At 50.7% G+C, this 25442-nt stretch overlaps 1 protein-coding gene and 1 long non-coding RNA gene across 14 annotated transcripts in view; one reads left to right on the top strand and one right to left on the bottom strand.

The window, feature by feature from the left end:
- Positions 1-11211, bottom strand: part of LOC128101338 (uncharacterized) — a 35381-nt gene extending 24170 nt beyond the window's left edge. For 4 of the 7 annotated variants that reach the window (XR_008215067.1, XR_008215062.1, XR_008215061.1 and 1 more), the window contains exon 1: positions 569-740. This is a non-coding gene — a long non-coding RNA (uncharacterized LOC128101338). The other 3 variants (XR_008215064.1, XR_008215065.1, XR_008215063.1) reach the window with 3 other exon arrangements.
- Positions 10511-25442, top strand: part of Prrc2b (proline rich coiled-coil 2B) — a 93786-nt gene continuing 78854 nt past the window's right edge. For 6 of the 7 annotated variants that reach the window (XM_052724391.1, XM_052724393.1, XM_052724392.1 and 3 more), the window contains exon 1: positions 10511-10643. The gene's annotated coding sequence lies outside the window, so the exon portion shown is untranslated. Of the gene's footprint in view, positions 10644-10796; positions 10925-25442 lie in introns of those variants that run through there. The other variant, XM_052724388.1, reaches the window with a different exon arrangement.

The raw sequence follows: 25442 nt of genomic DNA, 5'->3' as shown, positions 1-25442 counted from the left end.
TTCAAATTCACTGCCCATTGTTTTTAGTTCGAGGCCAGCCTGGTCAGCCAAGCTATTCCAGGACAGCCAGAGAAACCTTGTCTTGAAAAGCAAAAAGTGTTTGGGGCAGGATCTGCTTTCTACAAGTCCCAGAACTTCAGAGACTTCTGCTGGTCACACTTTTCCTGGATCTTTCCTTAAGTCCCTCTCTTGCTACCAGAGATGGGTTAATAGACCAATAAGGCTGTCAGCAACCGGCCTCTGAGGCGTGGGACTAAGGAAAAGAGTTCAGTGGAAAAACGGCTTGCCTGAAAACATGAGGACCTGAGTTTAATCTCCAGCACCCATGCATGGTGGCAAACCCCAGAGCTGGGAAGGCGGAGACAGGAGGATGACTGGGACTCGCTGCCAAGCCGACTTATCCCAGACAGACCCGGGCTTGAGTGAGAGTCCCTGTCTCAAAAGCACAAGGTAGACTGCCCAGTGTCCTTTAATCTGCAGGAGACCGGCTGCTCCCGTATGCTTACTGGGACACCAAGCCTGGGTTCCAAACTCCGGGAACGCGGCGCCGTGTGAGCAGGCCTCTTACCGCCACGACACGACCACGACAGACCTAGGACCGCCCGCAGAGCACAAACACCTGACGCCGGCTGCCCCTAGACGGCCGACTCTGTCGCAGTACGGATGACCTCACAGCGCATCGGAGCATCTCAGCCAATCGGAGCTGGCTTCTGGGCGAGAGGCCGTATCTACACCCAGTCGCTCACCTCCGACCACAGCTCGCCCAATCATAACGGGAGGCAGCCAAACCCGGGGTGGAGGTGGGGTGGAGGTAGGGGACAGGAAAGGGGTGCGGCTACAATGCCCCGCCCTCCGCGCGGTGACCCTGCGAACCTGAGCATGCGCAAGGAGGCTCGGGTGTTGCTGGCCTGTCTGTGCCTAGTCCTGATGAACCCATGCGTAGTGCACTGCGTGAATCTTTGTTTGATTTTTCTGAGACAAGGTCTCATGAAGCCTAGGCTGGCCTTGAACTCATTGTGTGTCCGAGGATAATCTTGAACTGATCTTTCTACCTCCACCTCCTTCCTTCAGGGATTAATAGGCGAGCATCACCACACCCTCGTGGGTGTGAATTTTTTTAAATTTCGTCCACTCTGTGAGCGTTAGTTTAAATAGAACAGAAACGCTTAGGGCACTGATCCACTTAGCGAGCGCTGCAACAGATGCTTGCTTGGTTCTCTGAGGAAGTCAGAGCAATATTAAATTGTTCTAATATGGATTTACATGGATTGATCCTCAGCTGAGGGAAGGCTCCCTGTCAGGGTGTATGCTGCATATTAGTTAAGGGTAACCTCACTCTGATTTTTTTTTTTTAGACTAGATAATCAGAAATAGAAAGATCATGTTTCCTTCTTTTATCCCAGAGGATTCCTTTGTATCCTCCCCAGGGTAGCAGCGCCTCACTTTGGAGACTTTCCTTTTATTGTCTGCAGAGAGGCAGGCGCCTGGCAAATGTGTTGTAAGCCCTGGAGACAGAGTGCCTGGGCCAGGCCCTGGACATACACTCTTAGCTATTTCAAGCAATACATGTCATGTAACCCTTTCATGCAATTTCTTCTTTAGAATGAAGGTGTTTATGAGGATCAAGTGAGCTGGTATGAGCGTGGTCAGCCCAATCAATGCCTAGCCCATAATAAACAATGAATGATGATGTCACAGCCCTTTCTCCAGTGCGCACCCCAGACTGCAATTTCCAACCTCCTAAGCAGTTAAGTGAAGGACCAGTCCAGTTGTTGAACAAGGGAGGGATTCAGAAAATCCTACCATGGTAATTTGGAGATGAGTGCCCATAGGGAACTAAAAGGGACACACGCAAGCTGAGTCCTGAGCGTTGAGTAGGATACACCCAGGCAAAGCTAGTTACAGGGAATGGAAGAATTCATAGCAGGCAGAGGTCCAGAGGTGAGGGAAAGCCTTGTGGGTAAAAAGGGAACAGGCAAGAGATGAGGCTTAAGCAGCCAATAAGGGTCAGACACATTCCAGAAACTTGGCCTGAGAGTTAGCCAAGCTGTCTGGCATTCCACTAGTTAATTCTCCTTTGAAGATACTAGGAGCTGCAACATCCTCTGAGAGCTGAGGAGGCTAGGGCCGGGCATCTGGGGAACGCCACTGCTCACAGCTCTGGCTGGAACTCTGGAGGCCAGGACCTGTGGGGACGTGGCCCAGGGACCCCGTCATCTCATTATCCCTGATGCACACCTGGGCCCTCCTGGTTTGTCGTTTCCCCTTGTGGTGACCGTCCGTGCTTGGGTGTGGAAGACCTGTATCACGGTGGCACCCATCCTTTGTGACTGTGGTCCAGTGACTTAAAGTGCAGACACTGTCCTGCCCTTAGCTGCTCTACCCAGGTAGGCCTGAGACTCTCGGCTCCACCTCACACCTGGGGAATTACGATGGAGTCATACGGTCAGCTTAGTGACTGGAATGTCTTCACAAACTCTCCTTAAATTTTCTTTTAATCATTATTATCTGGGCCTGGGGGGTGGTTGTAACTGTGCTGGAAGGACCTTGTACCCTTCCTTTTCGCTAGCATACTATTGACACACTGGCCCCCGAGAAATTGCAATTTCCCAGGAAGTCCCATGCTGAGAGGAGAGCTGAACCCTGGTGCCAACTGGAGAGGGAGCTTGTCTCCCGGGAAGAGGTTTCCTACAGGTCTGACGGCTGGTCAGACCACCTTGCAGGAGAGACTGGGGCAGTGGTGGGGCAGTGATGGGCAGGCCTGCACTTCGACCTGGATTGTTTAGTTATGCCTAACCCTGGATTGTTTAGTTATGCCTAACCCTGGATTGTTTAGTTATGCCTAACCCTGGATTGTTTAGTTATGCCTAACCCTGGATTGTTTAGTTATGCCTAACCCTGACCCTGTCTTTAAACCTGAAGCTCCTGCCGAGGTCCCGAGCTAGGAGAGCAAGTCACCGAACCTATTTATCCTCTTCCCGATGTGGCCACGTTGGATAAATCTCTCTCCCTTTCCTCTTGGGCTTGTGTGTTTAATTGGCCAGGTGATGATGAGTGGTTCAGCCTCTCTTGCTGGTGTTCCCAGGGCCCAGGCCCTTGTCCTAAGAACCCTGGTAGTGGGTGTGCTGTGGATTAAACCCAGGGCCTCACCCACGCGAGGCAAGCAGTCTACCCCTGAGCTCTACCTCCAGCCCTCATTTAGTCTTTTTCCTGATGTCGCCGCAATCCGTGCCAGCAAATACATTCAGGCTGGCCCAATGATTAAGAGCACTGGCTTTGAAATCACACAACACAGGGCAGACTCTTGGATCTGATTGTGTCATTGACCCAGGCCTGCTGGGCAGGACGCCAATCATCGAGAAGACTGGGTTTGCAAAAGCCAGTGAGGCTTTATTTAGGAGGTGGCCAAGCGCAGAGCGGGAAGAACTTTACTCAAATATGCCTCCCTGAGGACAGGGTGAAGGGGTATGCATGGGATAAACAGCCCGGTCTGCGGTGTCTGTCAGTTGGCAGTGAGGTGCTGCCCTGGTCTTTGCATAACTAATTAGTCTTCCAGGCTCCTCATAGGGTGCATCTGCAGAAAATGGAGGCGTAATCTGAGGGCAGAGTTTTCACCAGGGACACCTGCCCGGGGCCCGGAAAAAAGCCGGTAGTTTCTACAAAAATAACCTTCAAGGCCTTGAGGAGTAACCTAGACAACCATCATCACCCTGACCCACACAGCAGAGGCATCAGCTGCAGCAAGGTTTCCGGAGAGCAACAGTGAGTTGCTCAGCCCTGGGGCCTCTATAAACGGTGATTTGGGGTTTCTGGAGACAGGGTCTTGCTATGCTGTCCAGGCTATGGCCAGGATTACAGGTACACTCTAGACTCTAAAATTTGTGACCTTAAAACTCTACTAAACTGGGCCTTGTGTCGTAGACCTATAATCCCAGCACTGAGAACATGGGCAGGGGTTCAAAGTCATAGTTCACCACACAGTAAGTTTAAGGCCAGCTTGGGCTACACAAGCTTGGTGATAAAATAAAATAAAAACAAAAATGCCGTCTCAAGTACGCATTCAGGTTTGGTGCCCGTTGAAGACATGGCTAACCAGATACTCGTGCCTCTGAGTCTCGTGCTCATGGCTCATTGCTTCAGGAGGTGAGGCGGGTAAAGTGCTGAGCAGAACTGGGCGTGTGGGAAGCACGGCAAGAGAAAGTCTCCATCCAAGAGTCCTGATAGAGGCTGGGGCGCAGCTCACAAGTACAGCATTTGCCCCTCAGGAGAGGCCCTGAGTTCTGTTCATTCCCAAGTACTGTGCACAGAAGAGAAAAAAAAAAATCTTAAAACATGTATTGAGCAACTTCTGTGAGAGACAGACTCAGTATACAACTCCTAGTGAGTCGGCTCATGTGGTCCCTTTACCCACTGTGCCATCCCCGCAGCCCTAGATGCCGTTTGAAAGCAAATGATCTGTCTCTGTGTTGCCAAAGCAGTCATGGGAAAAGCAGCTGGTGTCAGGGCACTGCTGGGGAAGCATGCAGGTCGCCATGGCGTTCTTCATCACTGGGGTTCTGCAGGCAGCAGAGGAGCCAGATTTTCTTAGGAGTGTGCTGGGTGAAATGGTACAAACACTTTGGCTAAATCTCAGCCTGGGGGACACATTTTCTAAGTATTCTGTGAGACACAGCAGCCAATATAGGAAAGGCTCTTCTGTGGCACAGAAGAGTGCAGCGACCATGCCTGCAGGTCCCCATGCAGCAGTCAACTAACCAGGACTAGAAAAATACAGGGACTAAGCTTACATCTTCCAGGAAAACATGCCGTCTTCTCTTGCCTAATATGGTATGACAACTATTGACATAGTATTGACCTTTGACCAAGCCTCACAGACACTGCAAAACCCAGCTTCTATCTATCTATCTATCTATCTATCTATCTATCTATCTATCTATCTATCTATCTGTCTATCTATGAGTCTATCTATCTATCTGTCTATCTGTCTATCTATCTATCTATCTATCTATCTATCTATCTATGATTCTATCTATCTATCTATCTATCTATCTATGATTCTATCTATCTATCTATCTATCTATCTATGATTCTATCTATCTATCTATCATCTATCATTCTATCTATCTGTTTGTCTGTCTGTCTATCTATCTATCATTTATCTATCTACCTACCTATCTGTTTTTGAGATAGGGTCTTTCCAATGAATCCCCTAGTATCCTGGAACTAGCTCTGTGGACCAGGCTGGACTTGAACTCACAGAGATCCACTTACCTCTGCCTCCTGAGTGCTAAGAATAAAGGTGTGCACAACTGTGCCCAGCAGAGTTGCGGTGTTTTTAATTGGCCATATAAAAAAAATGCCTGCTCTTATAGAAATATGATGGCTTAATTATGGAAACAAATGCTATTTTCCTACCATCATTTCTCAGTATGAAAGTATATCTTTGGATTGTATTGTTATAATGTTTTGCTTTAGATGTTGCTATTTGGAAGATGGATGGGGCGATGCACACCTATAATCCTAGCACTTGAAGGGTGGACGTAGGAGGAAGAGGAGATCAAGGTCATCCTTGGCTACACAGTAAGTTTGTGAACAGCCTGAGACCCTGCCCCAAACAGCATAGATCTGAATAGGTTCATTTCAAAGGAAGCAATGGTTAGTACTAACAATGATAAAAGGTGACGTTTCAGGCAGAGTTGGGGAGAATGTGAAGCTTCCATGGTGAACTCAACTGGTAATTAAAGGCTTTTCTGAGAGTGGAGCATTAACAAAGATGACTGTGTGAGTCTGTGTATGAAGGGTGGGGTATGGGTGCCATGCCTGTATGTGCATGTGGCAGTCAGAGGTCTATGTCAAATAGCTTTTACTCAGTTGTTCTCTACCTAATTTTTTGAGACAGGGTCTCCCATTGAACCTGGAGCTTACTAATTGGCCAGGCTGGCTGGCTGCTGAACTCCATAGAGCCTTCTCCCTCCCCGTCCTGGTGCTGGGTTACAGATATGCTATCAGCTTTAAAAAAAAAAATGTTTTTTTTTTTTTTTGGTTTTTCAAGACAGGGTTTCTCTGCATAGTTTTGGTGCCTGTCCTGGATCTTGCTCTGTAGACCAAGTTAGCCTGGAACTCACAGAGATCCACCTGGCTCTGCCTCCTGAGTGTTGGGATTAAAGTTGTGTGCCACCACCGCCCGACTCTTAAAATTTTTTTTTTAAGGAATAGTTTATTTAACTTCATTTTATGTGCATTGGTGTGAAGGTGTCAGATACACTGGAACTGGAGTTACAGACAGTTGTGAGCTGCCATGTGGGTGCTGGGAATTGAACCCGGGTCCTCTGGAAGAGCAGTAAGTGCTCTTAACCGCTGAGCCATCTCTCCAGCCCACTATCAGCTTTTTTACATGGATGCTAGGAAAGCGAACTCAAGTCCTCATGCTTAAGTGGCAGGCACTTTACTGAGTTATCTCCTTCGCCCAACAAATAGGAATTTTAAGCATTACATCTGCCAACATCTGGCAGACCTGCCTGACTCAGTAACCATTGTACTGGTCATGTTGGCACATGCCTTTAATTCCAGCATTCAGAAGGCAGGGGCAGACAGATCTTCGTGAGTTTGAAGGTAACGTGGTTCACGTAGAGCTCCAGGCCAGCCAGGGCTGCACCATGAGACTCTATTTCAAACAAAACCCAAATGACCACTGCATAATGCTGTAAAACCACACATGTGTAAAGGACCCACAGAAGATGCAAGGAAAGGGATACAGATTAGTGACCGAGCTTGGCTGGCATGTCCAAGGCCCTGGATTCAATCCTCAGACCAGAAAGAAGGTGAAAAAGGACAGATGAGACTCTTGTTGCTACCAGCCAGCCGCCCTCCTCCACTGTACTCAGGAAACTGCTTCCCAGGCTAGCGATGCAGATCAGTTGGTAGAGTGCTTGCCTAGCATGCACAAGGCTCTGGGTTTGAGCAAGGTATAAATCTGGCATGGTGGCAAATGTCTGTTAGTGACAAATGCCTGTTGGTGCAGATGCCTGTAACCCCAGCCCGTGGGAGGTGGAGGCATCTGGGCCTTTCTTGGTGCCATGTAGTTCCCATCACCATGGAGGACAATGGAAAAGATAAATCGCTTTGGAGGTCAGGGAGATGGCTTAGTGGGCAGGCGCTTTGCTCTGCAAGCGTGACATTTGGATCCCCAGTAACGGCCATCTCTAGCCACAGCAATCCTACGGTGACATGGGGATAGAGACAGCAACTTGAGGGACAGATATCCTGGGATGCAACAGAGAACAGCAAGGTCCGAGGCAAGGACATCACCTACCATTACCCCCACCCTCTGACTTCAACATGTGTCCCACTCACACACATTTACAGAGAAACACTTGAACACACACAGTGGCCACATGTGGCCACTGAGCACTTGAGATGTGGTCAGAATGATGGTTTTTTTTTTTTTTTTGGTTTTTCGAGACAGGGTTTCTCTGTGTAGCTTTGCGCCTTTCCTGGGACTCACTTGGTAGCCCAGGCTGGCCTTGAACTCACAGAGATCCGCCTGGCTCTGCCTCCCGAGTGCTGGGATTAAAGGCGTGCACCACCACCGCCCGGCCAGAATGATGGTTTTTAATTTTTTCATTTTTGGTTGTTTGAGACAGGTCTCTCTATGTAGACCAGGCTGGCTTTGAACTCACAGAGAATGGCCTGCATCTTCCTTTCCAGTGCTGGGATAAAAGTCATGCACCACCATGCCCAGTCTCACGAATGGTATTTTTTATTTAATGTGTTAAATAAAATACACAGTTGTTCCGCAGTGGAGTGGTAACGGTTCTAGGACTCCTTGAGAACAACAAAATCCAAAGATACCTCAGTCTTGTATATGAAATGTCAAGATATTTACCTATGACCTACACACAGCCTCCTGTATCTTTTCATCATTTTCAGATTACTCTTGCTACCCACTACATCTCAGGAGTGATGCAAATAGTTGTTTGGCCTTGTTGCCTGGGGAATAATGGCAGGAATAAAAGTCTGTTCATGTCCAGCACTGATGCAGCTTTTCTGTTCTTTCTCTTTTCTCTTTCTTTCTCTTCTCTCTCTCTCTCTCTCTTCTTTCTTTCTTCTTTCCTTTTTTGAGATAGGGTCTCACTTCATAGTCCAGGCTGACCTTGAACACAGCAATCATCCTGCCTCAGGTTCCCCAGTGTTACAGATGTGAGCCAGCCACCATGCCTAGCTTCTCTGAAGATTTCATCCTCAGAGAGTTGAATCAGAGAATGTGGGACCCGAGGATACATATAGCCAACTGTGTAGCTAAGAATCATTTTATCTCATGGACTCTTACCCTTTCTTACAAAGATCCTGTGATTATATTGGAGGCACCTAAACCGTGCAGGATCCTTAGCTGAATCATGTATGAAATGTCCCTTTGCCACACAGGTTAGGACTTGGGTGTCACTGATGGTAGGATGGCCATTGTGCCTCCTACAGCCTGCCTTTCTTCTCTGCCTCATGGGAAGAGCAGCAATGCCTGTTTTGTGAGCGCTTGGTGAGGATTCAGTGAGAGACTCCAGGGCTGGGTGTCTGTAGCTCAGTTGGCTAGCACACACAAAGCCCTAGGTTTGATCCTCAGCACTGAACGAGTAATCCAGTGTAATCCAGTGCTTGGGAGGTGGAGCAGGAGCATCAGAAGTTCGACGTCATCCTGTAACCCAGGCTGGCCTCTGATTCCCCACATAGCCGAGGGTGACTTTGAACTTCTGATGGAGTTGCCTCCCTCTCCTCAGTGCTGGGATTCCATCCATGTCTGCACCACCACACCCTGCTTCGCTTATTTGTTTTTGAAACAGGGTCTTGCTATGTAACCCAATCTGGTCTCAAATGAACAGCAGTCCTGTTCCAGCGGGAGACAGTGTTGGGATTACGGACATGTGCCACCATGCCTGGCAGGTTTATTTTAAAGAGGAGAGAAACACACAAGTGCTCATGGATACAAAGCTGTAAAATTGGGAAAGCGTCAGTCAGAAAGGTTGTAGAACTCCTCAGAACCTCACGCCCCAGGCACTGGGCCTGGCGTTCCAAGTTCCACTGAAACGGGTTAACCTTTTTGTGGGCCCAGCTGAACAGCCTCAGGAAAGCTACGTGGCCTCTCCGTCCCTCTTTTTTCTTATCTGTTAATTGGAGCAACAGTAAGAGCTCCGTGCTCCGGAGTTGGCGTTAAATCAGACAAACCCAGCCCACTAACACAGGGCATGGTAGCAGAGCTGGGATCGAGCCTGTTCAGAAAAATGCCTACTTTTTTTTCTTCAGTTACCGAAGCCAGGGCCTCTTGCATAATAACCACGAATTCTACAACTGAGCTTTATCCCCAACCATTCTTTTGTATTATTGTTTTTGTTTCTTGAATTTGATTTTTAATTGCCAGGGTATCTGGAATACATGGAAACCTCTCCCACCTCGCACCACACAAGTAACCGCGAGGGGAGCCATTCTCTCTCCCAGACCTTTTGTTTTGCATTCACACAAATACACGGTAACACCCAAGAGGGGTGGTTTATGACATCTTAAACAAAAGGGGTGAAGTGTCTATACTGTGCACTTGTTAGGGAATGGAAACAACGACGTGCTACTTCTGCCTTCCCCCTGGACCCGTCTGACACCTTCTAACACAGTCCGGGCTGTCGGGCTGTCAGGAGGGTGGAGGGGGCAGGATCCAGGCCCGATCCCGTTTCTGAACCCTCCTTCCTGCTAGCCTTCCAGGCCTCAGGTCCGCATCCCCTGCCTTCTAGAGCGCTGCGCCCTCCCCTTCTCCCCTTCCCATCCTCACCCCAGAGCCCTCCCTGGGGTCTCCCCCCAGTCTGTTCCCAGTCCTCTCTCAGGAGCCCCTTCCCCCACTCCATCGAGGTCCTCTTCATGGTGGGGGTGGTCTCTACCCCCTCTCCTCTGAGGTCCTCTGCACCACGATCGATCGCCTCTCCATAAAGACCCCCTCTGCTGGGACCCCCTCTCCATCCAGTTCCTTCTCCACTTTTTCTCCATCTGAGACACCCTCTCCACTGCAGCCTCTTTCCACCGGGGCCCCTTCTCCACTGAGGATCCCTTTTTCTCCAGGTCCCTTTCACCTAGGTCCCTTCTCCATTAAGGTCTCTCTCCACCTAGGCTCCTTGCCGTCAAGATCCTTCACTTAGGTCTCTTCTCCACCTAGAACCCTTCTCCATCAAGGCCTCTCTCCACCTAAGCCCCTTCTCCACCGCGTCCCCTCTCCAGCCGAGCTTCCTCTCCATTGAGGTCCCTCTCTTCCGCAGCCCCTCTCTGCACCGCGGCCCAGCCCGCTCCCCGCACCCTCCCTCCCGGGACAGGGGTGGCGCAGCAGGGGGCGCTGCGCGGGCCACCGTGCGGGCGGCGGGCGGGGGCGGGGGCGGCGCGGAGGCGGGGGCGGCGGCGGCGGCGGGGGGCGGGGAGCGGAGCGCGGGCGGGAGGCGGCGGCGAGCCACAGCGCCGAGGCTCCAGCGAGCGCCGAGGAGCGGGAGGAGGAGGCAGGAGCGCAGAGCGCCGAGCCCCGCGCCGCCGCCGCGCAATCCGCCGCCATCCGCCGCCCCCGCGCCCGGCCGCCGCCCGACCGCCATCGCCCGGGCCCGTCGCTCGCGGACGCAGACCAGGTGGGCCGGGGCCGGGGCCGGGACTGCGCTTTGTCTCCACTGCCGTGCGCTGCGGCGGGCGCGGGGCTGCGGCCTGGTCGGCGCTCTCCAGCTCGCCATTGTTGTGTCTCGGCGGCCAGGGCGGGAGGACGGCGGGCCGGGCGGGGCCGGGATCTGATCGCGGTCGGGATCGAGCCGGAGAGCTCTCCTGCGCCTGGGGACAGCGGCCTCGTAGGCCGGGGCGGGGGACGCGGGACCCCGAGGACGCCCGGAACCGCAGGCCGAGCGCCGCCCCGGCTCGGGTGGGTTCGGCTGCGGGAAGCGGGGTGGTGTTTTCACGGCACCCGGAGCCGTAGCTAAAAATGTTTAATAATAAACAGGATGTCGCTGCTCGGGGCCTGCCAGATTGATGAATTTTTTTTTTTTTCCTTCGCCTACCTTTTAAGAGAAATGCAGCCCCGTTGAGGTAGTGGGCCTCTCCAGAGAGGATCTGCCTGCACAAAAGTGGACGCTGCTTTCCTTTCTTTGTAAATACGTGGGGAGACGAAGCCCACTGTTAGGCAAGAATAGGTGTCGTCGTCCCCCCCCCCCCCCCAGCAATGGTGAGCTTGAAGGAAGTGGGAGAAGGGGGGCGCCGATGCTCTCCGGAGTGTGTCATTTGCTTAAATGGCTGCCTGGGAGAAGCCTTCATAAAAGCCTGTCTTTTTCAGGATAGTTCAATTTCACCTACGGCTTTCTTCCCTGGAAAGGTTAGCGTGTATTTTCGGTGTGTTGTCTGCATTATACATATCCTTTGGGCTTTCAGTTCGTCCGTTTGAAGCCTTGGCGTCTTTTCTTGGCAGTACAACTGCCAGGGGCTCGTATCGTATCGTAATGTCTGCACCGTCGTGGTGCAGGCTGGGACCTGAGGGGTACAGGCTGTCGAGTGGAATACCTGCTGCCTCCACCTCCAAACCCAAGGACTCCTCAGCCTTCATTGGCAGAGAGGCATGACTTGGCATGCAGTCGGTGCTCCATGGTTACTCTGTGCTGTCAACCTAGAAGGTTGGCCACTTGTGGTGTCATCCATGCTGGAGCATGCCACAGGTGCTGATTTGAAGTGGCGACATTGGAGAAGGGATTCAAAACATTGGGTATTGTAGGACTGCTGGGAGTTCCAGGCCAACCTGGGCTACATCGTGAAAACCTAACAAAATACCCACATTATTAGGTCCTCGGTCAGTGTGGGCTTCTGGGGGATGAGCATGGGAAGGCATGTGTGGACCTCAGGAACCTACTGGCTCCCTGGTGCAGGGGGCGTTTTAGAGGGTAGCTGGGCTCCGGTGGGCCGGAACGGTACTGGATGGATAGCTTTGGAAGGTAGCTGCCCTCCTTGGGGATGGGCAAGTAATTGGGAGCCTTCAGCTTGTTCAGGCAAGTGTGCCTTTGGAGCCCTGTTCAGGCACTCTTGAGTTACTTTACTCAAGTCTCTGAGCCCCAGCTCCTGCATCTATAAAATGGGAGTAATTACGACTGCTCGTGTATCTCGTGGGAGCCTCAGGTAAGATTCAACAGCAGAGCCTTTCCATCCGTGGGAAGGTGGTAGACGTGTATGTCCTTGCCGGTTCCTTAGTTTTGCTGGTCACTTTTAATCCCTTTTTCCTCCTGTTGTGACTTACGGCATTGTGACACACACCCCCTCCGCCCCCGCCCCAAATGCTGTGACCAGCAAATGTTTGATATTCTCTTTATTACCCTCGTGCCTAAAAGCAGTGGGCTGACTTAGAAGACGCAGGGAGCCCAGCCAGATTCTGAGGCGGATGGGAGACCATGGAAGGGCCGAGGACAGTAAATGGGGGGGGGACGGACAGTGCAGACATTATGGTGAGACATATTGGTCTCACTCGAGTGATAGCTGAGGCCTAGAATGCCTCTTGGACTAACCCTGAGTAACTTGCTGGTCCCCACTTGGATAAACAGTGACTTGCATCCGGAGGGGGTGGGGGGATCGTCTCACCTCCTTTGGCTTCATCATGTAGCTGAGTGTTAAGGAACTTCCAGGCCCTTTATTCTCCTGCTGTTTGGCTCCTCCGCCTCCTCGCCGCCCTTGTCCTACCGGTGGCCGGAGGGTTAGGGAAGACAAGTCTACTGTCCCTGCCCCCAAGATTTTAATTCCCTGGGCCAATTGTGTGGCACCCTGGTGGGGCCTGGAATGGGTGAGGGGAAATCCCCAGGCACTTAGAGGCAAAAAAAGCTTTGGAGAGTGGAGTTTCTGGAATGGCCGGTCAGAACTGGCTTCTGAGCCTTGGCTTTGCTGTGGGATTCTTGCTTGGCCTCTTAACTGTCCTCCATCCAGTTTGAACACACACACACACACACACACACACACACACACACACACACACACTTGTCACTTTTTCTCTGAAAAATTATTTTATTATACTTTTAAGTTTTTTTTTCCTTAACTTACAAAAAGTACCAACTCACGTTGCTAATGGCTGTGGGTTGGTTACATTGCCCATTGTTCTACCCTTTAGGATTGATCATTTTGGTGTTGGTTTCTATTTCAAACCAGAATAGGCTGGAAGGAGCAGTGCATGTATTTCAAAATTCCATAACCAGGCTCCTCTGCTGTCAAATGTTTGGATCATGTTACAGGCCGCAGGTATTAATAGGGCCTGTCCATAGCAGATCTTTAAACATTTTCCTCTTAGAAAAAGAAAGGAAGAAAATGGCCAGCAGACATCTGTTGGGTTTTATACTGTGAGCTTGTTATTTTTGGTTTTGAAATGAATATTGTGTGCAAAGGCAGGCCTTAGTAAGTCAAAGGCCATTTTTTTTTCCGAATCCTAGTCAATTGTATTTGTTGTGTGTGTGTCTCTTTTTGTGTCCTGTGGTACTCCAGTGGTGGTCCTCGGGCAACCTGTGGGAGTTGGTTCTCTCCTTCAATCATGTGGGTCCTCAGGTTCGAACGCAGGTTGTCAGGGTGGGTGCCAGTCACCCCTCCTGCCGAGCCGTCTCTCGGCCCTCCGTGTTTATTAGTGTTATTATTTGGGTTTGCATAGACTGGGGTGCATTTGGATGGGACCACACATGGCCTGTGGTGCTGAAGCCCTGGAAAGGGGTGGTTAGCTTTCGGAGCGGGAACATTGTTTACCATGAGCCTTTAGGTTTCACAGGGGCCCTTTGGCCTCCTCACCTGGGAGCTGGCAAACCTGGGCCTCTCTGCGGGTGATGCCACTGTTTACACCAGCAGGCCCGTGGGAAATCTGTGTACCAGGAGGACGTTTGCCTTGGTGACTGGAGTCAGGAGCCTCCCTAGAGCTTTGTTCTCAGCTGCACTTTTTTTTTTTTTTTTTTTTTTTAAATCCTGGGGTACCTGAGAAACATGATTTCCAAAACTTCACCAGTGCAGTGGCGATGCTGGTGTGTGAAGCTTCTCATGCTGCAGGAGGTGCCTGGCCGTGCAGGGGTGAAGTCCACCTCCAGGGCTGTTGTCTGAAATGTTTGCCGCTCTCCCTCTCTGCAGCCAGCCTAGGTCCTTTATCCCTCCTTCCCAGACCATTGGCTTCTTCCTCTCTGGTGTTGGGAGGAGCTGATTACATTTTCGGGCCTCTGGTCATGCGCCCGATATTCCTCCTCACTTATTTCTCTGCCACTGTGCCGTGCCCTTTAAAATAATAATGTCTCCAAACCCCTGTGATTAAAGTGAAATCCCTGAAGAAAACAGAAAACACTGAAAATCAGGATTAATAAGGAAATACAAGTACACGCCACCTACCCTCACCCCTGACTAGAGAGAACTAGCCTGAATGTGTTGGTATCTTTGCACCCGGAACATTCTACACACAGTGCAGTCGGCAGCTTGGTTCTTCTGAATGTATTTCATGCGCCTGCCGTGATTTATTTAATCTTGCAATTTGTTAGACAATTTGGTTGTTACTCATCTCTCCCCCTCCCCCCAACAAGACATTGCTGTCTTGTTCTTATCTCTGGTTATCTCCCTGGTGGGATTTCTGAGGTCAAAGGGTGTGAGGCCTATTCTGGTTTTCTTCTGGAGTTTTCAGTCCCTCCGACCTTCCTCTTCTGTCTTGAACCACCAGGTTCTGGGTGGCTCTACCCGGATCAGGGTCTTTTTATTTTTTAAGATTTATTTTCAGTATTTTTAATTATGTTTATCTATGTGGGTATGTGCACGGGACTGCAGTGCTCACAGAGTTCAGAGTTCAGGGTGTTGGATGCCCTGGAGCTGGAATTACAGGTGATTGTTAGCAGCCTGATGTGGGTGCTAGGAGCCAGACTCGATCCTTTGCAAGAAAATAACTGATCTTAATGCTTCCCGATCTCTCCAGTCCCTGGCTCAGGAGCTCCATCACAGACTGGAGTGAGTGGAGACAAGGCGCTTGTCTCGAACCCCAAGTTGTTCAGAGTTATGGCAGGAAGCCCCTCCCAAGAGAGACTGGGGAACCCCTCAACCTGTCATTACTTTCTTTTTTGGTATGTTCCGATTAAAGGTGTGAGCCACCACCCCAGGGGTGGGTGGGTGGGGTGGGGTGGGTAGTGGTTTCTTTATGAGTCTCTGTAGCACTCTGATGAGGAATATACAATGTAGGCCAAACTTCAAACTCAAGGTGATCCAAGCTGGTCATGGTGGTGAATGCCTTTAATCCCAGCAAAGACGGGGATCTCTGTGAGTTCGAGGACAGCCAAGGCTACACAGAGAAACCCTGTTTTGAAAATCCAAAAAACCAACCAAACAACAAAAACCCCAAACCTCACAGAGATTCACCTATTTCTGCCTCCTTGGGGCTGGTGATTAAAGATGTGGGCTACCGTGCTTGGCTATGTAACCCAGATGGGCCTTGAGTTGGCAATCCTCCTGCCTCCACTTCCTGAGTACCAAGATCACAGTGTGTGCTGCCATCTTGGTTCTGCTTTTCTTTATCACGCTTTTTACAATTTGTAAACAAAGTTTTAAAAATAATTTTTATTTTAATTTTTGTGTGTATGTGTACAGTGTGTATGCATATATGCATGAATGTGTCCATGCTTGTGGAGGTTTGCGGTTGAGTTTGACATCTTCCTGGGTCACTCTTCACCATATATATCAAGGTATGGTCTCTTGAACCCAAGACTCATTGATCTGGCTAGTCTAGCTAGCCAGCCTGCCTCCGTGATCCCCGATTTCTTCCTTCTGTGTGTACTGCATTGCAGGTGGGCCGTCATGCTCACCTGGCTTTTTTGGGGTGTTGGGTGTTTGAACTCTGGCTTTCTTTTTGTTTTTAAAGATTTATTTATTAATTATGTATACAGAAGAGGGTGCCAGATCTCATTACAGATGGTTGTGAGCCACCATGTGCTTGCTGGGAATTGAACTCAGGACCTCTGGAAGAGCAGTCAGTGCTCTTAACCTCTGAGCCATCTCTCCAGCCCGAATTCTGGTTTTCATGTGTGTGCAGGGAGCACTTTAGACACAGAATCATCTCCCCAGCCCCTAAGCAATTTTTATTGTGCTAAAAATTCATGGTTTGTAAGTGTCCAGTTCAGTGGCTTGTCACAGGGCACACACTCACTACCAACCATCTCTGGGTGGCATCATTGTCCTGAACTGAAAGGCCATGTATTAGACACTTCCTCTTCCTCCCAGCCTCAGGCAGCTGCCAGCCTGCTTTGGGTCTGCATCTGACTGTTCTGGGCACCTTGTATCAACAGGATAACACAGTTCATCATTGTACTCCTGGCTTCCTTTTCTTAGCATGCTCCCAGGGCTCATGCCATGTTGAAGTGTGTTTCAGAGCTTCCTGAGGCTGAGACAGGAGGATCGAGAATCTCAATGTAGTCTGGACTGCAGAGCCAGACCCTACCTTAAAAACAGACAGCAGCGTGGCCAGATGGCTCAGCAGGTAAAGGCGCATGCCACCAACAGTGCAAGCCTGATGACCTGGGTTCGAATCCCGGTAGAGCTAGAAGGAGAGACCCGAGCCTTCAGAGTTGTCCTCTGACCACCTCATACTGGAGGTGGCACCCCACCCTCTCCCCATCACACATGGCTTTTTTGCGTACATATGTACTACATTTTCTTCATCCATCCATCTGTAGTGGACAGCTAGTAAGCACAGCTGTTTTTAATCTGTGGAATTCTCCCCGCCCCACCCCTCCCCGCCCCACCTAGCCCCGCCCCGCAGTGCGTGCTGTTGTTTTCTGTGTACGTGTGCTCTCAGGGTCACCTGTAAGTGGGATGAACTAGAGAACTGTGTAAGAGGGTCTCATGCCAGGCTAGCAGAGTCAGGTGCAAATCCGCCTAGGAAAGTTGGGGTGATGTTCCGGAGTTTGGGCAGAATTGAAATAAGCACCCACTTGGAAGTAGTACGCCGAAGCCTGGGGAGTTAAAAATGGGTTTTACGTTGAGATCAGAAACTGCGCATCCCTGGAGAGTTCATGCTTTTCAGGGTACTGAGGCTCTTTGAATGTGGACATTCTGTAAGTGCTCAACCTCCCAGCATGCCTTGGGTCATGCCTTTGTAAAGATGATGGGATGGAGGAAGGGGACTGGCCAGGGCCCTTACCCAGGTCTCTTTGTGTTCCCCAGAGCTTTTTGGGCAGGTGGTGTTTACAGACAGCCCAGAGCTTAAAGAACAGCTCTTTTCCCACAAGGACAGAAAATACAGGCCTGTCTGGGAGGGACCGGGTCCCTCCTGCCTGGGTGACCTGTCTGGGACTAAATGGGCTCAGTGTTTAGAAGTCGATAGGGAGAACAGGGGGTTGTTTTGAGACACAATATGACATTTTCTGGTCTTTGTTTCCCTGGTAAATTAATTACAAAAGTGCCTACGTATATATACAATACTGGTTTAAACAAAAGAAGGAAAAGGTGAGTGTGCAAAGAGAAGTGCAAGCATTTTTCTCCAGTCTCCCCAGCGATGAGCAGTTTACAGGTTGAGTATTTATCCTGCAGTTTATCTTGCATTGGTAAATGTAGAATTAATGGGCTTGGGGAAAGGCTGTTTTAGAAAACAAACTGGGGTGGTGATACATGCTGGGATGCAGAGATGCAGCTGAGGGGCTGGGGTGCAGTGGTGTAGCTCAGGGGCTGGGATGCAGCTGGGGTGCAGAGATGCAGCTGAGGGGCTGGGTGCAGCTGGGGTGCAGCTTAGCAGCAGAGCACATACAAGGTCCTAGGTTCTGGATCCAAGATTGTGAAAAACAAACAAATCAACAGTGGGATCACCTGGCTACATTAGAGCATGCGTTTTCAAATGTTGTACCGAGGGTTTCTCCTTATTAATAGAAACAAATATGACTTATTAATATTTCAGAAATAATGCTTATTAGGTTTTTAAAAATGAACAAATGTATAAAAAAAAAACCCAAAATAGCAGCTCAGTCATCTAAAAATAGCTCAATCCCATGGCCCAGATATTCCCAGTAGACTCATTTATTTTTTTAAAAAGAGGTCTCACTAGCTGGCCTGGGACTCGCTATGTAGACCAGGCTACCTTTAGCTCACAGAGGTCTACCTGCCTCTACCCCAAGTGCTGAGATGAAAGGCTTGTGCCACCACACCTGTTAATACATATATTAAGCTGGGTGTGGTGGCTTATGCCTTTAATGCCAGCACCCAGCAGGCAAAAGTAAAAGTTTTTTTTAACTTTACAAATGATAAAAAGTGTAAGAAGAGAAGCAGAACCAAGATGGTAGCACACACTATAATCTTAGTACTTGGGAAATGAAGGCAGGAGGATTGCCATTTGTCTTAGGGTTTCTATTGCTGCGATGAGACACCATGACATAATTCACATTGCTGTCCGTCACTGAAGGAAGTCAGGACAGGAACTCAAACAGGGCAGGATCTCAAGGCAGGAGCTAATGCAGAGACCATAGAAGGGTGTTGCTTACTGGCTTGCTTCCCCTGGACTACTCAGCCCACCTTCTTATAGAACCCAGAACCACCTGCCCAGGGATGGCACCACCCACCATGCCCAGGCTGAGCCCTCAATCACTAATTGAGAAAATGCCTTACAGCTGGATCTCAAGGAGGCATTTCCTCAGCTGAGGCTCCTTCCTCTGATGACTCTAGCTTGTGTCAAGCTGACATACAAAAGCAGCCAGTACACTATTCAAGGCCAACCTAGGTTTCATAGCCAAGTATGGTTGTGCACACCTTTAACGCTAGTACTGGGGAGGCAGAGGCATGTGTATCTCTGTAAGTTCCAGGCCAGCCATGACTACATGGTGAGATCCCGTCTCAAAAATTGTGTGTGTGTGTGTATGCACACGCTCACACAAGCGTACACATACATGAGGGAATGTGCCGTGGCACATGTATGGAGGTCAGATGACAGCTTCCTCTTCAGAAGCGTGGTGTGTATTGAGTAGCCTGTAAGGGTATTGGCAGACTGCTACCTTGAGCAGCGTCCTGTTGAGAATCATAATTCGCCCTCTGTGCGAATGTTTCGGTTTGTCTACGGTAGAATTGAGGTAGTGGCTCTTAGTGCAAGGCCTTTGGAGTCTTCTTGGGTAGTAGGGTTAGAGGTTGTGATCTGCTGGTCTGTGTGCAGAATTGATTTGTGGATGTGGGTCTGTGGTGCAGGGAGGGTCGTGTTGTGAGCTGCTCTGGTCCGTCAGGTGAGGACCCGTGTGCTGCTGGGAGGAGGGTGTAGTGGGGGCTAAAAAGATAGTCCTTGGTGTTGATGTGAACTTGCGGCGCTTGCTTACTGGAGCCTGGTGCATGTAGTCTTCAGTGGCACGTTTGGGGGCTGGGCCTCTTTAGAGTCTCCTATAATGGCCTTGCACAGATTTCCCCAACTCTTTTAAAATTTTTATTATTAAAATTATTACATATTTAGCTGAGTGGTGGTGCACACCTTTAATCCCAGCACTCAAGAGGCAGAGGCAGGCGGATCTCTGAGTTCCAGGCCAGCCTGGTCTACAGCGCAAGTTCCAGGACAGTCAGGACTACACAGAGACCCTGTCTGAAAAAAACAAACAAAATTACATACTTGTGTGTGTGCACATGCATGTGTGGAGGGTAGAGGACACCTTATGGGAGTCGGTTCTCTCCTACCACCTAGGTTCCACGGATTAAACTGGAGCTGTCAGGTTTGGCAGCAAGTGCCATTCATTACCTGCCGAGCCTCCTGTGTTTTATTTTAGATTTTTGAGACAGGGTCATGTGTTGCTTGGGTTGGCCTTTAGCTCACTAGGAAGCTGAGGATGCTCTTGGCTTGACCACACTGAAGCATAGAGTGACTGAAGAGGCAGATCTGGTGAGGCCTGGCGCGGGGTGTCAGGCATCTGGGAAGGGCAGCCTGGGCTGCAGTGCCCAGAGGAGGCCGTCTAGACTTGAGTGCTGTCATCTCTGTTGCTTCTGTGACTCAAACCTAGGAGTTTATGGGAAGAGAGGCATGACCCCCACCCCACCTCTGCCCTCTGTGGTGGGTGCAGGGTCTGCTTTGGGGGCCACTGCCTTCAAGTCCAGAGAGGCAGCTGTAAGCTGGGGACCCGGGCCTGTTATTTGATCTTTTTGCTCTGACCTGCTCGCTTGTAGATTGCTGTAGCAGCAGCAGCAGCAGCAGCAGCAGCAGCAGGAGCAGCAGCAGGAGCAGCAGCAGCAGCAGCAGCGCCTTCCTAGAATGGAGGAGAGGATTTGGAAGGTCATGCTTAAGTGTTTATAAGGCACCTGGCACGAGCCAGGCAGGCTCTCCATAAACAGGAGAGCTATTAATGGTCTGAACTCAGCACTCAAGGAGGGCCCAGGGGCTTGGAGTAGGCAGGCTGCACACTTGGGACTCCTTTGTTTACTAGATGCTGAGGCTTCTAATTGTGCTAAACTCTGCTGCAGACTCAGATCCAGCAGCCACACCCTTTCCTCCAGGGGCTCAGACCCTTGACCAAACCAACACTGGCTGGCCTTCCTGGGAAGCAGGTACCCTGGGCTCGTTCTGCCACTCACATCTCCAAGAATTGTACGGGGCTCTTCCTGGAGTCTTTTCTGGAGAGAGAGTGAAGGACGGGTCAGGGCCCCGGGGCCTGGCTGGACGGAGCTCTGCAGCTAGCTGGCCACAGTTCTGAGTTGGTCTCCTCACACGGGACTTCTCTTCTTAGCTTTCTCACCCACCTGCAGTAGGACGGTGAATCCATGACCTTTTTTTTTTTTTTCCCCCGAGACAGGGTTTCTCTGTGTAGCTTTGCACCTTTCCTGAAACTCACTTGGTAGCCCAGGCTGGCCTCAAATTCACAGAGATCCGCCTGGCTCTGCCTCCCGAGTGCTGGGATTAAAGGCGTGCGCCACCACCGCCCGGCAAATCCATGACCTCTTAGTTCTGGGAGACTCAGTTTCTTTAGCTGCTGTGTGAGGAGCACCCGCCTCATTTCACCACGTCCCACTGCACTGGTGTGCAGATGGACACACTGGCTCAGGGTGGGATACCAGGGCAGCCGGTGTAGGTTCTGCATTTTTGCTTCACTGAGGCCCCCAAAACAAGGCATCAGTGACCATCCAGGCTTGTTACAAAATCTAAACACTTGCATAACATGGGAAGTAGAAAATGAAAGTCCTTGCTTCCTCGCTGCTGCTCTTCCTTACATCCAGAGGAGTGCTGTCTCGAGAACTGTCCCCAACAAGGAAGGCTGTTGTAGCTACACCTCTGAGCCCGTGACCCCGGCATGCTCCGGCCTGCCTTCGTGCAAAAGACCTATCATGTGTCTCCCCTGGGACGAGGCCGCTGTGTTTCTCTGCGCATCCTGGATGATTCATGGTGCTAGGCTGGCGAAGTTGACTGGGAACAAAGAATAGATTTAATTAGCTGATGAGTTCTGCTCTCCTGAGATTTCAGACTTCACCATTTGTTGCTGACGTTCAAAGTCCAGGGAATGGGACAAGGTGGGCCGAGTCTCCAAGATGTAGACTGGTTAGGATAAGACTTTTTTGGTTCAGGCAGGTGTGATGGGGAGTTCTGTTTGTGGGATAAATGTCTATGTGTGAAAGATGTAATATTACCCCCCCACACCCCCCACCCCCATCCCCAGATACGGTTTCTCTCTGTAGCCCCGGCTGTCCTGGAACTCACTCTGTAGCCCAGGCTGGCCTTGACCTCAGAGACCCACCTCTGCCTCCCCAATGCTAGGGTTAAAGGCGTGTGCCCAGCTGTGATATTTCTTTTTTTCTTTCCCTTTTTTTGAGACAGGGTTTCTCTGTAACAGCTCTGGCTGCCCTGAAACTCACTTTGTAGACCAGGCGCCTGCCTCACAGAGACCTTCAGACTCTGCCTCTGGAGTGCTAGGTTTAAGGTGTGTGCCGCCACCACCTACCTGGCATGCTCTTTCTTTTTAAAGATTTATTTATTTTGTTTTATGTGTATGACTATCTTGCACCACATGCATGCAGAACCCAAGGAGGCCAGAAGACAGCGGTGGATTATCCGGGGACTGGTGTTACAGAAAGCTGTGAGCTGCCTTTGGGTGCTGGGAGTCAGACCTGGGTCCTCTGCAAGAGCAGCAACTGCTCTTAACCACTGAGCCACCTCTCCACCCCGCCGAGACGTTTCATATGAATAAGTAGATCAGGTATTTGCAGGATCATAGTTTGCTGCACCCATCGGTGCCCTTGGGGAATGCCTGGCCCTTATTCTTAGATTTGTGGGGGGTTTTGTTTTGTTTTGTTTTTGTTTTTGAGACAGGGTTTCTCTGTGTAGTTTTGGTGCCTGTCCTGGCACTCACTCTGTAGCCCAGGCTAGCCTTGAACTCACAGAGATCCGCCTGCCTCTGCCTCCCGAGTGCTGGGACTTAGTTTTCTTGATCTTTGTTCCTTCTGACCTGGTCTTGTCTGGTGGGGAGCCCAGTGGCCATCCTGCCTTTTTTCAAAGGCATGAGAAGAAACAGTGGGTGGGTTCCCTGTAGAACCTTTCTGTGGGGATCAGTGAGACCAAGTCAGCCCTTTTCCCTCCTCACCTTCAGAATTTTACCTTTATTTTCCTTAAAGAGAAGGTAGACCTTGGGGCCGGTTCCTTGTAAACAATCCTCTGGAGAGAGCTGTGGTTCCGAGGGAGGGGAGGGAGGGCATTGCCGTCTTTCTTGGCTCTGAGGACAGCCACCTCCACAGCTCTTTGTGGGCTACTCTGTGCAGTCAAGGTGTTCAGCTGGCCTAGTAGGTGGGGCCTCACTCAAGTTAGCCGGAGGCTCAGAGTGGCCTGTTGAGAAGGATCTCCTTGGGGTTTTTTTTTATTTTTTTAAATGTCACTGCGGAACCCTGGCTGGACTCAAACTGAAAGCATTCTCCTTGGGTCTGCCTCCCCAGTGCAGAGAGGACAGGTGTGTGCCGCCTCGTCTGACCCCTGGGGCTTCTCAGGGGCGTCACCATTGCCAGCTTCTGCCTCCTCCACTGCAGCAGCCTGGGATGCAGAACGAAAAGATGGATTTTGCTTTGTTTTGAGTGGTCTGTGCTTTGCATCATCCCTAGCACCCTTAGCACCATTCCCCACCCTCTCTAGCCTTTCAGTTCGCTAAAAAAATGTGGTGACGCATGCCTTTCATCCCAGCAGAGGCAGACAGGCGGATCTCTGTGAGTTCGAGGTCAGCCTGGTCTACAGAGTGAATTCTAGGACAGCCAGGGCTACACAGAGAAACCTGTCTTGAAAAACCAAAATAAAAAAAAAATGTGGTTCACAGAAATGTCAAGTAGTGAACAAGTACTGGTCCAAGTGTGTAAGGTGTGGCAGCTGATGACTTGGTGCTGTCCAGGAGCCAGGTGACTAGGCAGTGTTTGCCTGCAGGCATCATGTCAGGAGTAAGTTATGGTGGTGGATGGAGGGAGATCATAGTCTTTGGCTTCCATCTTTAAATTGTTACATTTGTGTGTGTGGATTGTCCCCCACCTTTGCACAGTGGCTCCCTTTTCACTAGTGTCTCCCCAATCCAACATGACATTTGTGGGTTTCATCCAGGTAACCTTGTGTCTATTTGTTCTCACTGCTGAGTAGCATTTGGCTCTGTGAGTACAGTGTTGGCCGCTGCAGCAGTGGTGGGCGTCTGGTCTGTTTCCGTCTGGCTCCTCCAGGTCACGAGGCATCAGCAGTCTTGGGTCTTCGGGGTGTGTGTGTGTGTGCGCGCGCGTGTGTGCGCGTGTGCAGTCAGTCACGGCGGGTGTGGCGGTGGTGCAGGTGCATTTCCAGCCATGGCTGGATTATTAGCACAGTGCAGTCAGTGCCGGGAGCTGTCACGGCCCCACATGCTTGCCAGCCCGTGGGCCCTTTAAGGGTGTAATTTCTGCCTAAACTGATCTCTAGATTCATGTAATTCCAGGGACAGTCCCAGCAGGCTTTGCTTTTCCTGTTGGCATTTGTTTGGAAGTAGACAAACCGATTTCTCAGAGTTCTTTGAAAATGCAAAAAGCCAAGAATAATCAGCATTCCTGAAGAACAGAGCTGAGGGACTCTCCCACCAGGTATGAAGATTTCAGAAAGTAACAGTAATGAAGGCGGTGACATACGGGCAGGGCAGAAGGGACAGGCGGGTGAGCGAATGGAAAGGCATGTCGGGAAACAGATGGCATGACTTCAGATTGTCCACTGTCTGCCCCCGAGTGCTGGTCATCTCCCCGCTGCTGTAACACATACCTGTGGCAAGTTACTTAACAAGGGGAAAGGTTTACTTTGGCCCACAGGTGTTCAGCCTCCAGTCCCTGACCTTGTCCATGACCCTGTGACAGAGCAGCACATGTTCCTAGGAGTGTGAGACACTCAACTCCTTACCACCCAGGGAGCAGAGAGAGAGGAGAGCTGGGCGTGGTGGTGCACACACCTTCCCAGTCCCAGCACTGGGAAGGGGAAGGCAGAGGCAGGTGGAGTTTGAGGCTAGCCTAGTCTACGTAGTGAGTTCCAGGACAGCCAGGGCTGTGTAGAGAGCCTGTCTCAAAAGAAGGGTAGGTAGGGAAGACTGAGGCCCCACAGCCCTTTTTGGGCATGGCTTCTTTGACCTGAAGACCAGCTGCTAAGCCCTACTTAAGGTTCTGCCGTCTCCCATGGTGCCATCTTGGACTGGGGGGTTGAGGTGGGGTCAAGGCTTTGACTTGTACGACCTAGTGGCATTTGCAATCCAGTCTCCCACCTCGGAGCCTCCGTCCTGGTCGCCTGGCGGGGCTCTGCCTGCAGCAGGCTGCCTTGTCAGCTGCACTGTGGCCGTCCGTCGGTCGGTTGGTCGGTCTGGAGCCTGCCTTTACTGTGGTTTTGAGCCCTTGTTTTCTAGATCCTGTGTGCATCATTTTCAGGAACTCGGACACCCAAAGGCAGCAGCTGTCTTAAACAGTGAGGTGCTTTTCACCTGAGAAAGGCGAAGCCCAGAAACAGGCAGCTTTGGCCCTTGAGGGCTCAGTGTTTTTACTTGTCACTAAAAACTGGGGACTGAGTCAGCCATTGGTGGGCTGGACAGGAATGGCTTGGTGATGTTTGCTGTTTTGTTGACTAGAGGGCAGTCCTGGGCATACAGAGTCTGGAAGGCGTTTTTTCCTTCCCACACATTTCCATACGGTCTGCCGCTGTCGGATCCTGGGTTTGTCTTAGGAACTTCACTGTTGCTGCAGCTTCCAGTTCACGGGGAGTCTGCGAGGGTGAGGTAGTCATGGCCGCAGGAGTGTGAAGTCACAGTGCATCCCAGCCAGGGCTCAGAAAATGATGTGGACGCCGCTGCTCAGCTCGCTTTCTCTTTTTGACTCAGTCCAGGACCCCAGTTCATGGGATGATGCCGCCCTAATCAGACCCTCCAGAGGCTAGTTTTCATAATCGGAGACTCTCACTCATTGGTTCCTTGCATTCTAAGAGGGCCCTTCTGGGGTGGAGACAGACTGTG

Source organism: Peromyscus californicus, unplaced genomic scaffold (assembly GCF_007827085.1).
Source record: "Peromyscus californicus insignis strain IS unplaced genomic scaffold, ASM782708v3 Scaffold_7__1_contigs__length_154581171, whole genome shotgun sequence".
In the NCBI taxonomy this organism is placed as follows: Eukaryota; Metazoa; Chordata; class Mammalia; order Rodentia; family Cricetidae; genus Peromyscus; species Peromyscus californicus.
The sequence above is the reverse complement of the archived record's forward strand: the minus strand, read 5'-3'. Positions and strand labels throughout refer to the sequence as shown.